This window comes from Eucalyptus grandis, chromosome 9 (assembly GCF_016545825.1).
Source record: "Eucalyptus grandis isolate ANBG69807.140 chromosome 9, ASM1654582v1, whole genome shotgun sequence".
NCBI lineage: Eukaryota > Viridiplantae > Streptophyta > Magnoliopsida > Myrtales > Myrtaceae > Eucalyptus > Eucalyptus grandis.
This window is the reverse complement of record NC_052620.1, coordinates 17,621,000-17,633,878: the sequence shown is the minus strand read 5'-3', so window position 1 is coordinate 17,633,878 and position 12,879 is coordinate 17,621,000.

Below are 12,879 nucleotides of genomic sequence, written 5' to 3'. Positions count from 1 at the left end.
AACGGTTTTTAGGGATTTGTTATGGTCCTAAGACTTATGTACTAAAAGTGCGATAATTAAACACCTAATTTATGAAAGGCTTAGAGTAAGGTACGAGCTAGAAAACCCAATACTTATCAAGCAAAGAATATACAAGGCTTTGTTCTTTAAATCGCGGGACATGATTCCCATGAACTTGAGCCTAGAAACTAAACTAATTCTAAATCTATACTAGATTAAGGTGGGCCTCGTTTTCTGCTCATTTTTTTTAGATGAAGGCCCTAAACTAGACTATGTTACCCATTTCATTAATGAAGTAATTATAATCTAAATTGAGTTTTATTTCCTAGTTAAACTATTTTAATTAAATTTAATATTAATTCCTAAGTCTACTAACTAAACAAGCCTAATTAATACTAAGCTAAGCTAGTGAACATAAGTCTAATTACCACCAAGGACCACCACTCCAAGCTCTCAGCCACAAGTCCTCATCATCAATTTCATCATTTATTCATGCAAACATTTAATGCACACATTAGCAAGTTTGTCCAATCAAGTAATCATCAAAAGGATTTGGTTTGGGATTTGGATAGCGACATGCAATTCAATTATTCATCCACCTTGTGTCAACTATGGATTTATTAATTACTGCAAGTGATTACTAACCCCATTTACAAATCCTCAAACAGTAAGTTAGGTCACTCCACACCTGATTAAGATCTAATCATTATTTCCCAATTACCTATTGAAAGGTCATGCATTGTTAAGCAAAAGCAATTAATCATCAATTCAATCACAAAGAAGATCAAACGGACAAAGAATTAGGCTTATTGGCCTTAGAAATCACTAATCAATTAGTTGAGATCAACTTCTCAGCTTACCCTAATTCTAACCATCAAAGATTAATACAATTGAAAACCTTAACTAATTCCAAATTTATCATAAGGAATCAATTGACCTATGATTCCTAAGGAATTGACATGATTGGAATTTAAATTGTTTCTCAATCAACATACATGCAACACACATTAGCTTAGAACTAATTGACAATCCAATCATCATCAAGTTCATACCTAAGAGTTTCGGCTAACTAAGGACAAAAAGGAATCGATGTTCATCAAGTGAAATTTAGCTTTGATTAGGCTTAATTCCTAAATATCGTTGAACTAGAATACCTAAACATGGAAGATCTAACTTGAATTAATGATCAATCAATTAGAATCACATCAAATTCAACATAGGGAAGTCACAGCTAGCATGCAATTTAAATCTAAAAAAGACAAAACATGTACTAACATTGAAATTTCTAATACCAAACTTATGCTAGAAACTATAATTATTCAATTTCATCACATCCTACCTTGAAATTCAACCATATGTTGAAGTTGTGACTTCAATTTTGGACTATGATTGAGTCGAGGATCCTGGGATGATCCTTTGAAATGATCTCCACAATTTTGTAGCAAAACAACTTTGAAATGATTTCCAGCAAGGAATCATTGAAATCCAACAAAATTGAACGAATCCAACAAAGGGAATGAGCAATCGCCGACGTGACTAGCTTAAAGACAGGCCAATGAACATCATCACACAACAATCTCGAAGGAATACCATCGGAATGAGGCCGAAATGAGGCCGGGAAGTCACTAGAATCTAGGACAATCTCTCTTACATCTCTCTCGCACGCGCATGAGAGAGAAACTTTCTAAAACTTTTGTGTAAAAGTGCTCTATTGAGAGTGAGGTTCAGCTAGGAGCAAATAAGAGACGGAAATTTGGTTTCTTCTCTAATCTTAGCCCTTTTTACTCATTTTGATCTTATGGTTTACATTCATTTCTTAATAAACAATGCTCTTAAGGATTGATGACATGAAATTTTATTTTTGTAAATGAAGATAATGACAATTTTGTAACTATAAGAGAGAGGGGCCGATCATGTGGTCATGTGGGCTAAATGAGTTGACTTGATTGACTTAGGTCAAAGCTGTTGGCTTTGACCAAAAGGAGGGGATAGAGTGCTACAGATCCTCTAAGCATTCAAGTCTTCAACTGAATACTCCGGGGATCCTGGATCCGACAGACTCGGGTCCACCACTAAACCACCTAGAGGGTCGGCCATACCCTTTCCAAAAGCAGCCTCCAGCACCAACATAGAGACCTCAAACTCCAGCATGGGACATTCTCTATGTCCATTCCGCTCACGACGATACCATGACCTATATTGATGGGGTACCTTGTGGGGTAGACCCGCATTGACCTAGACCACAAACCTCACGAGTTCATAGACCCATCCTCTTAAGTTCCCATGAAGTAGAATATAAGACACCTACTCGATGACCTTCTTCGACTGTCCAAAATGCTTGGGAGGAGCTGCCATATAAGGACCTGTAAATTTTATCCCACAACAGGGTGAGACGACGTCTTAACAAGTTCACCCTCTAAACTCCAACTAGGAAGGAAATACACCCCAATGGTTGCCTAAGCACAAGCACAAATCAGATGACTTACCTTTGCCTCAAATCATTCCTACAAGTGAATACAATTCAAATAATCATCCAATCATTTCAATTCAAATCAACATTGATCAGTTGACTTACTCGACTCCATATCATCGATACCATCTCTCAATCATTTCATTCAATATTATCTATAAACTCTGATTATATCAAGGACTGCTCACCTTAAGCTGAAGATAGATAGTATAGCTCATTGAAGCTGGTACAATATATTGCTCACTACAAGATGATATATCAAGGCCCTAGGCTGATATAGTATACTAATCATGCTCACTCTAAGCTGATAAATAGTATAACTCACTCTAAGTTGATAAAGTATACTACTCACTCTAAGTCGATATATCAAGGCCCTCAGGCTAATATAGTATACTGACAATGCTCACCAGAAGCTGTTAAGATATACTGCTCACGCTAAACTGATATATCAAAGCCCTCGGGCTGATATAATATATTTATTATGCTCATTCTAAGTTGATAAATAGTATACTGCTCACACTAAGATATAGTATATTGTTCTCACCAATTTAGAATTTTACTATTTTTATCATTGGGTACACGATAGGCCTTAGTCAAAATATAAAAAATCATGTGGGTAAACCCCTGGGTGATAGGCCTTAGTCAATATATAATATTTTCACCTCTTTGAAAAGTTCCCAAAATATAATTTTCCCTTTTTCCCCAATAGTCCATAAACACATTTTTGCATTGTAAACCGACATTCAATATTTTCTAATTAATTACTGAAATTATTAAATTTTGGGATAAATACCCCAAAATTACAATTCACACTTAATTTGCACAATCCAAAGACTCAATTAAATAAACCAATCATACCATTGCGATTAGCATAAAATTTCCCATCACCGGCTATCCCAATCTAATTTCCAAGAAATAATAATTAATTAAATAATTACCAAAATTAATTAATAAATACCAATAAATGCAACTTAGGCCGGAAAAGCCTAATTAAATATTGAAACGGGCTTGGAAAATTTTTGAATCTATCTAAATAAATACTATTGCTTATTTAGTCTCTAATTAAGCTACTCTAACCACCTAACATGCATAAACAAATCATTAAATTGCTAATTCATTCTAACTAACCATATAATTCATACTTAATTTAAACTAATCAACCATTAAGCATAATTAACTCCCTAAGAAAAATAGTGAGTAAAGTCATTGGATTTGCGAGCCAGTGAGTTCACTACGACGGGACGCGAAGGCAGGCCACAAACTCCAAAGCGGCGGCACCAAATGGGGTCGAGAAGGGCTCAAAAAGCCTCACGAAGTTCAAAACCCTTGCTGATCTTCAGCTTCTACTCTTGGTCGAGAAAGGAGGAACCGACGGCTGGTTGTGGCCGAAACGGGCAGGGACGGGCGGCGGAGCTGTTGCGGGTCCAAACAGGGCTTCACAACGACAAGTGGTGGCTGAACGGCATCCAAGGAGCTTCGACGCAACTCGAGCAACTCCGAACACGGCTAGACGAGCTCACACACAGGCGGATGGGCGCTCGTGACATGCGGGCAAACACGCGACTAGCAGATAATGAAACGACGCATGGTGGCTTTAAACAGGCGGGCACAGCTGGTCAACAATGGAGGGAGGCTGCTGGTTGGTTTTTCTAGGATTTCAGAGCTTCAAAGTGCTGGAAATGGAGAAAGCAAGTGCAGAGGAAGAAGAAGGGGACAACAAGGCTTGAGAGGGTCCCTCAATGCTCCTTTTTATCCCTTTTGTTCCCTTGAAGAGGCCCCACCGGTTGGCTGGCTTCCTCAACTTAATTTCAGTTGTCAAATCTTGTCTTAGAAGCCTTAGAGATGGTTCAAAAGTGGTGGTCCAAGGGGGGGCTATGAATTTGAAGTGTTTTCCCCTTAATTTGGACTAATCCCTCTCCAAATGAAGTCAATTTCGGCCCTATAAAATCTACCGTGGTGTCCTCGATCAATTGACATTTTTCCTGCTAATAGAACCAATTTGCATCCCAAAAACACGATAAAAAATGTTCCCCTGAATTTTCCGGACAAAAATGGCTATATATTGACTTTTCGCCAAAAATCTCGATTTGCAAAAAAAAATTTGGAGGATGAGTCGATGTTCTAAAAATGACTTGTGACATGAAAGAACTTTCAATTTCTGAAATATGATTCAAATTCACAGTTAATTTCAATTTGGCGCGTTTTTAGCGTGACCTAGCCTACTAGGTAGCTTTTAGAAATTTTTGGCGCAATTGACCCGTGGTCAATTTTCTTCAAGCCACAATGTACCTCTTCGACACATTGGTGACTCTTGGTGGTCGTGAAAATCTCGAGGTTTCTATTACGAACACAATGTACCAAAAAACGAGAAAAATCAATTTAGTACCGATCGATGAGAATTTTGCAATTTGGTAAAATCACCCACGTTTAGCCACACATTTTAGTCGAACCAATCTATCTTTGATCTCTAATCGATTTTTAACTGTCATAATGATCTCTACAAATGAGAACGGTCGAGTAGTTGATTCCTAATCAAATTCTCAAGTTTATTGCATTAAAATCATTTAATGGCTTGTCTCGATAATCTAGTTATCTCAAGAGTGATAAGCTATGAGAATAACACTATAGGCGCGTCAATGAAATGTTTGATTTATCTAATTGAAAACAGAATTGAAATTTCAAGATGTCACACTTATCTTATGATGCTTTTAGTCGGCCCAGTCATGAACACATGAAGAAAACATTGCCACCCAATTGGATCTCCTCTCCTCTACAGGCCCTTTGGGCCCTTTTATGTACTGATGCCCCAACTTTGGGTGCTGCTAGAGTTTCTCCGGTTATGAATAAATAAAATGTATTTTTTGACAAAAAAAAGGTATTAAATTGAATTTATTAGGCTTAATTGGATTTAAAATGTGCACATTTACTTTTTCATAAAAAAGGTCAACCCTTGCCTCAAATTCAATTCCAAGCGTTGACTGTCCCTGTTTAAGGCTCATCAAAATTAGGCTCAAAATCTTTAATTGGTCCCTAGCATATATGTTTTAAAAAAAAAAAGAATTGAATCCACAAATTTTGGAATTTTTCAATCGATAGTCAAATTCTTTAGTTTCACCAAAAAATCAATCCATATTATTTTTATGAAAAATGAAAATTAAAAGCCTAATTATGCGTGCAAGGACCAACTTGATGTATGTTTATGGTAAATTATATGAAATATTGGATAAGAATTGACTTTTTAGTTTGGCCAAAAGGTCAATCTAAAAGTCGACTTTTGATTCATTAAGAAAATGGTATCTAAATAGAAAAAGAATGGAATGCTCTTAGTTTCTATATACCAATGGACTCTAATGACACTTAAATGACTATTTTTGGCCAAGAACGGGCGATGTTGCAGTCAAGAATCTCAAGCCTAGAGTTTAACCTTATTGAATTTATCGATGAAAATTTAGGTGTCAATAACTATTGCTCATTTCATGCCCAAGCCACGAGTGCCTAGGCTTGAGACCTTGATGCTCGTTTCCAATTCCCAGAGGCCACGCTAGAGTACTCGATTTCCCTACCTAAGTCAAGACCTAGGCCTCCATAAGCCAAGTCCAAGAACCCTAGGCCTTTGCCCTGCTCCGCAATGACCATGTCTAGGTACCCAGGTCTCATGCCCAAATCATTGGCGGCCAACCCCAATTCCTTGATGACTGGGCCTAGGTCCACAAAGGTTGGGCCCAACTGAGCCTAAGACCTTAGTGCTTGGACCCCATTCCATAGTGGTGGTGTTCAATAACTGGTTCCCTCACCAAAGTAATTGACACCGGGCTTGATTCCACAGCATGTTCGCTTGAGTTCCTAGTGGCTAGGCTCGACAAACACTAACTCTTGTGACAAGGGCTTGGCGGCTAAGTATCTCTTATCACATGAATAGCGCATGTTTCTTTAGAGAAATTAAATCAAGTTTTCATTTTCAAATGACAAAGAAATCATTTTTATTTCATTTTTTTTATTTTAGCCCAACACCAAATATATTGTTATTTTCCTTTAAAATAATTCACGGTAAACGTTTTACATATTTTTTGTATATTTTATTAAATAAACGAAGACTTAAAATATATTCTAAATTTTAATAGAAACGAGGCATTTTGTGGATGGCGAAAAAACATTTCCTGCTAGGCACCAATCGGACCTTTATAAGGGTGAAAAATTCCGATGAGAAAATCACTTTTAAGGCTTTCCGTTAAGCAATCAAATTGTGCAAAGTACACTGAATTTGCACACAATACAAAAAGAAATCACAAGAAACAATCCATGTACATGTCCTAGTATAAGGCCACTTGTGATGTAAAAATATCTCCTCGCATCACTAGTCTAGAAAGATGTCTATTTCAAAAGTTCAAATGAACATATGGCATGACTTGTTTAGTGAAATGGTCATTGAGATATATGTCCCAGATAATACAAGTTATGGAGAAGCAGTTTGGGATTGATAAAGGTTTGTGACCATGTTGAAGACAAGATTAAATTCAGTCTGACATTTCAATATACATTTTACACTATAAGAGGGTCTGGCTAACACCGTTACACGGGACGTTGGAGACTCACCCAACCCTAACTGTTCCCAGAACTTTAGTTTATGTTCTTGATGGCTTGGACCTCTCTGCATTTGGTACAATTTTTCGCCCATGAAGTACCCAACCAAATGCATGTACATACCGAGGTGTGAGGAAAAATGCAAATGATTATGTCCATGGAGAGGAGCGTGCCAGTAACTTCCTCAATACATCTCTTTCATTTGACAATGCTGAATCTTTCACTATCTAGAAAAGAGAAAACAAATATCAAGTCCTAGATAATATGTGTAAGCATTATCTAGGATGATGCTTACACATGCATCTTCCTGGCGATTTCTGGCCTTTGAACCGCACTCAAATTGACCTTGACTAGATGTAAATTTGTCCACGAACACCCAATAGACCCGGTAGAAAACAACCTTAATAATATAGAATTCCTCGACACATTCATATGACTTGATAGATTGAACATGTTTTTGAGTCAACGTGGGTAGTTCTCATACGTCTGAACTTGCACCCAAATTCCAAAGATAAGGTACACATATCGTTAGAAAAAGTCCCTTTTCTACGAAGATGCTTCTCTCCCAAAAACATTTCATATTGATTTTATCAAAGGCACAACATACACATCACACGCCACCTAACATCACTTCATCCACAAGGAAGCAAAGTGCCGACCAAGTTTGACCAGAAACCCTAACTTTAAATCTCTTCCCCCGACGAAACCACCCACAAAATTAGTCTACCATCAATTTGAAATTCCCCTTAAAGCCAAATTAGGGTGCAATCAAGTTTAATTTAAGCATGATAAGGGAAAAGGAAGGAATGGCTGTCAAAACTTGCCTAACACACGCTATTAGATCCCCAACTCCATATTGGTACTTGTTTTTTTATGATGGCATGCTGTCATGTGTCGTTGCCGAATTGGCCGTAAAGACCAGACAACACAAACATTTTATAATCTCCTGTCGAAACCCTATTTATAGATTTTAGAATCCAAAGGAACTTTGACTGTGAAAGCTTCAACGTACCAACCACACTATCGTGATGCTTCGTTTTAGGCACTGCCCAAGTCAATTCGGCACCATTCTTTGAACGAAACTTTTACTGAATATATTATGTCTGTGTCCCCCTTATTGGAATCGGATTAGAAAAGGTACTTCGCTTCACGGATGGAAGTCAAAGCTGAGATGCATATGATTTTCCCGGTAACATCAGCATATATTCCGAGAAAGTTACGCGCTAATAGCAACTAGTAAAGCCATACTTTATAGTTGGCCAAAATAATATATATACGATTAAGTCAAGCAATTTATTGCCTTTGAACATTGAATTCCTAAATCAAAGTACGAAAATCGATATCCTTTTTGTTCAGATCAATCAAGATGTTTCAAGATTGCTTCTTTCATAATTCGGACAGGTGAATCAACATAGGACCAATAAGGGCACGTATGAAACTCGTTTACATAGTGATGGACTCAGAATTCTAAGCTAAAGGAGACTGGACTTGAAACTTTGCAAAATATTTAATTTAAGAATAATAGATAAAAAAAATTACATGACACTTTTTAAAGTAAAAGTCGGTAAGCCGCTCAAATAAAGACTGTATGTCGTTAATTCATCTCTATCCATGTATTAGACATGGCCAATATTAATTTTAGGTTCAATTCCAATTATATCCCGAACTTTTTAGTTTTAAAAAATCCTCAACTTTCAGTCTAGCAAGTCTAAATATTGCCACTAGTTTCTTTGAGATTATCAACATTAGGAGACTGCTGTTATTTCATATGAGAGTGAGGATATTAATAAAGACGTAAGTTCTAATAATGAACCTCTAACTGGCGCTAATGTTAATAATTTTGAAGAAATTAGTGGCGAATTTTGGATCCATAGTTAGATTTGAGACAGTGAAAGTTGGAAATTTTTTCAAACAAGAAAAAAATTTGGGGCACCCATGATGGGTCAATCCAATCCGACTATTAAAATAAACATATTCTTTAATGTGAATTTATATATGGGCTTCCTCCCATCTCAACTTAGTTTTTCGTGAAAATTGATATATTTTATAGCTAGTAATGCAAGTGATCATCACCTAACAGCCCCATTTCCCTAACAAGACTTGTTCTCGGCGGATATACTATAGTGTGATTAAAAATAACTTAAGTACCACAACGCCTCCGCCCTTTTTTTTTTTTTTTTGGGGGGAGGGGGTTGAACCTTTTCCTTTAACTTCCTTTGATAATATTCTAGCATTTCTCTTGAATCAATGGACTTCTTTATTCTCACTGCGGTCTTGCCAACTAAGGCAAAGTCGCCAATGCTCCTCCAACACCTAAAAGAAAATCACCACCAAGAAAAATGATCTATACGAATCTCGAAATAGCAACGTCCCGACAACTAGCTCTTGAGATGGGCTAGCCCATCATCGTATATATCACACGTTCCGAAACTAAGGGCATGCAATAATAAATTTTTTTGATCAGCCAGGCAGATTCAGAGGAGGCAAAAAAGATTAGGTGGAGGAAGGTGAGATTTGCAATGAGATGAAAGATTATGTTGCATATGTATCTTCGTTATTATAACAATAGCAACAACCATATTATTTGCGAATCTCTTTGGCCAAGATAATATTTTGGATATTGACTTAGGTTATTTTCATCGCACTATTTCCCCACGTCCATTCGATGGAATATCAAGGCGGCCAAGAGTCGACAATGGCACTATCTTGGGCCCAACCACATCGGAAATTTTCAATCCTTGTCAATTCAGTGGCGTAGTTAATCTTGGACTAAAAGTGACTTTCTAGTTTAATGATTTTGAGAGTGCCGATAAATCCGTTTCGAAAAGATTCCTTACGGGTCTTCCAGCAAAAGTGGCTTTCTTTATAAAATGTCGTTCAATGCATGGTGGGACCTCTCAATGTGAATGTGTCCCCAATTTGTTTCTAGTATTCAAAATTCTGGTCCCGAAAACAAAGGTCACTTGTGATTGACATGGCGTGACAGCTTTCATTATTCTCATATCTTTACAATTGGTTAGAAAGTTATTGATGGAATCCTCATTTGCTATTCACTATTCATGAATTTGGCTTGTTGTTCATCCTTAAATTTAGAGATAATTAGGAGATGCTCCATATCTTCCTTGATTCTTCATATCTTCATTTGATTGTGCATATTCTTAATTAATCGTACTTGATCGGAATTGATATTGTAATATCTTGTTACTTTTAATAGTCATCTTATGAAACTCATAAGTATCATGTATACTCTTCATTATGATACACATGGAATTATATAATCCTATTTCCACATATTCTTTATCTTAGTGCCATTCTGCCTTGTTTTATCTCGTGTAGGCCACGAATATATTTAAAATCCATGTGTGGTTCCTAATTCGGCTTTATACTTGTTTACATTTTTTTTTTCATGTTCTTTACGAGATTTATATACTATTCACATACTTTTATATACATATAATCTCTTGCTACTTATGGGCTAGAACTTTTCTCCAACTTCCAGTTACCTTCTTCTACATCACTTTGAGTATCTCCCTTGATTCTCCATACTCCTTTGTTGCGCATGTGTGCATATTCTTAATTAATCTAAATTGTTTATAATTAATATTGTAATATCTTGTTACCTTCAATAGTCATCTTATAAAACCTATAAACATCTCATGTACTATTAATTATGATATACACGGAAATTATACAGTTCTATTAGGGATATTTATATCTTGGTATAGTTCTACCCTTAGTTTATTTTGCATGTGCAAGCTGCCGTTTGTAAAATTCCATGTGTTGTTCCTAATTTAACTTGCATGTAAAAGAGGGTACTTAAAGTATACTACCTTGCTTTGTATATAAGGTTTACATGCTATTTATATACATGTAGTCTCTCTCCACTTATGCGTTCAAACTTTTCTCCAAGCTTTAATTGACTTATTCCATGTCACCTTTAGTTTAAGTCCATGCTAGAGATAATTAGAAGCTCCGAAGTTTACTTAATTCTTCATATCTCCCTTAATTGTGCATATTCTTGATTGATCATATTTGATTATTATCGATATTGTAATGTTTACTCAAATAGTCATCTTTCGAATACCTCATCTTATGGAGTTTTTAAATACTGCAGTCTTCATTGTGACATACACATAATTATACAATTCTCTTTAGCATGATTTTATCTATTAATTATAAGCAAAAGTTACTTCTTTTTTCTTTTTCTCATCGTAATCTATTCGCAAAAGAATCTACGTTTGACACTTTCAAGCGTATTCGGAAAAAGAAAAGTCAAAATTTATGAGCTGCATGATTTGGATTAACCAAAAGACCAAAGGTAAAAGTCAATCAAATACGCGTATACGGCAAAAACTGCAATTTTTTTTTTTTTTTTGGTAAGGGCAAAAACAGCAATTTTGTTTTCACAAAATCTAATTAATCTTTTACACTTCAAGTCAATTGAAGCTCCGATCACTGGGGACTACACGAAGGACTCGAATATGTCGTGTACTGCAATAATCCGATTGATCCTCATATCATATGCCGAAGGAAAATAAAGTGTTTAATCAAATGAGATCATAGTATAGTAATATCATTTCGTACAACCATAGTACATCACCACTTACGTGACATGAAAAAGTTGTAACATAACAATGCATGCTCTAAGTTCATATGAATAGTTAAATCCGGTAGGTAAGTGGTGCATGTAATGGGTTCGCATAGACGCATAATGCATTTAAATGTGATGTGACCTAGCATACAAGGAAAACATGTGTCCGATGTTCCGGTGAGATGAGGAATGGATAAATAGGCAGGCGGTGGAACCGAAAGCATTAATTGCAATTTACTGAATTTGGCTTTATCCTCATGAATGACATGATGAACCGTTGCCATTCCCGTGAAGCTAATAGCTTCACTTTTGGCCAAAAAAATTTAAAACTTAGCTACTCTGTTTTTGCCTTGGTTGGTGACTTTAATTGCTCCCACTGCTTACCTTGCCTTTCTCTTTTTATTATAATTTTTTTTTTTTCCGTTTGCACTTGCTAAAAGTCTTTCTCGACAAAATGGAAAATTTGAGAGCAAATAACCGTATGAAATATGTAGTATATTAAAAGTTCTAAAACGTGTCATGAAAATGTGATCAAACCTTAAAATTTTCAAAAATGCAATTAAATCATAAAACTTGTCATAAAAATATAATCGAATCCTAAAACTGTCAAAAATTATAATTAAGTCTTAAAATTTATCACAAAAGTGTAATTGAATTTTAGAACTGGATTACATTTTTAAAATTTTAGGGCCTAATTATACTTTTGCAAGAAGTTTTAAGAATTGCAATATACTTGTCATTATATTTTATAATTATTTTTAAAAAAATCACTTCATAGCGTGTATACATAAAGTTATTTATCTAAAGTGATTTTATCATGTGAGATTGATGTTAAGGAATATCTTTAGACAACTTGTTAAACATATCTAATTATGAATAGAGCAATTCTCCAAACATTGACTATACATAACGTGAGTAATCATATCATGCATTGAAAACTGTAAATGGATGTTGATATGTCCAAAATATTTCATTATGAATTTATCCCTCAATATTCAAAGGTTCTTTTGATTTTTTTAATTCCATGTTTTATATTCTTCAAATTATATATTTTTAACTATGGTTGATAAGAGTTAATTTTCATTTGTTGTTTTTCACTCAGACCTTCTGAATTCTACAATTTGATTTTGTTGATACGAAACACATGGAATCATTCGGAACATATAAGTACTATATAGATATAGATATAAAAATCTCTAAACTTAGGACCTGTCGACCCATTTTTCAAAATTCAATG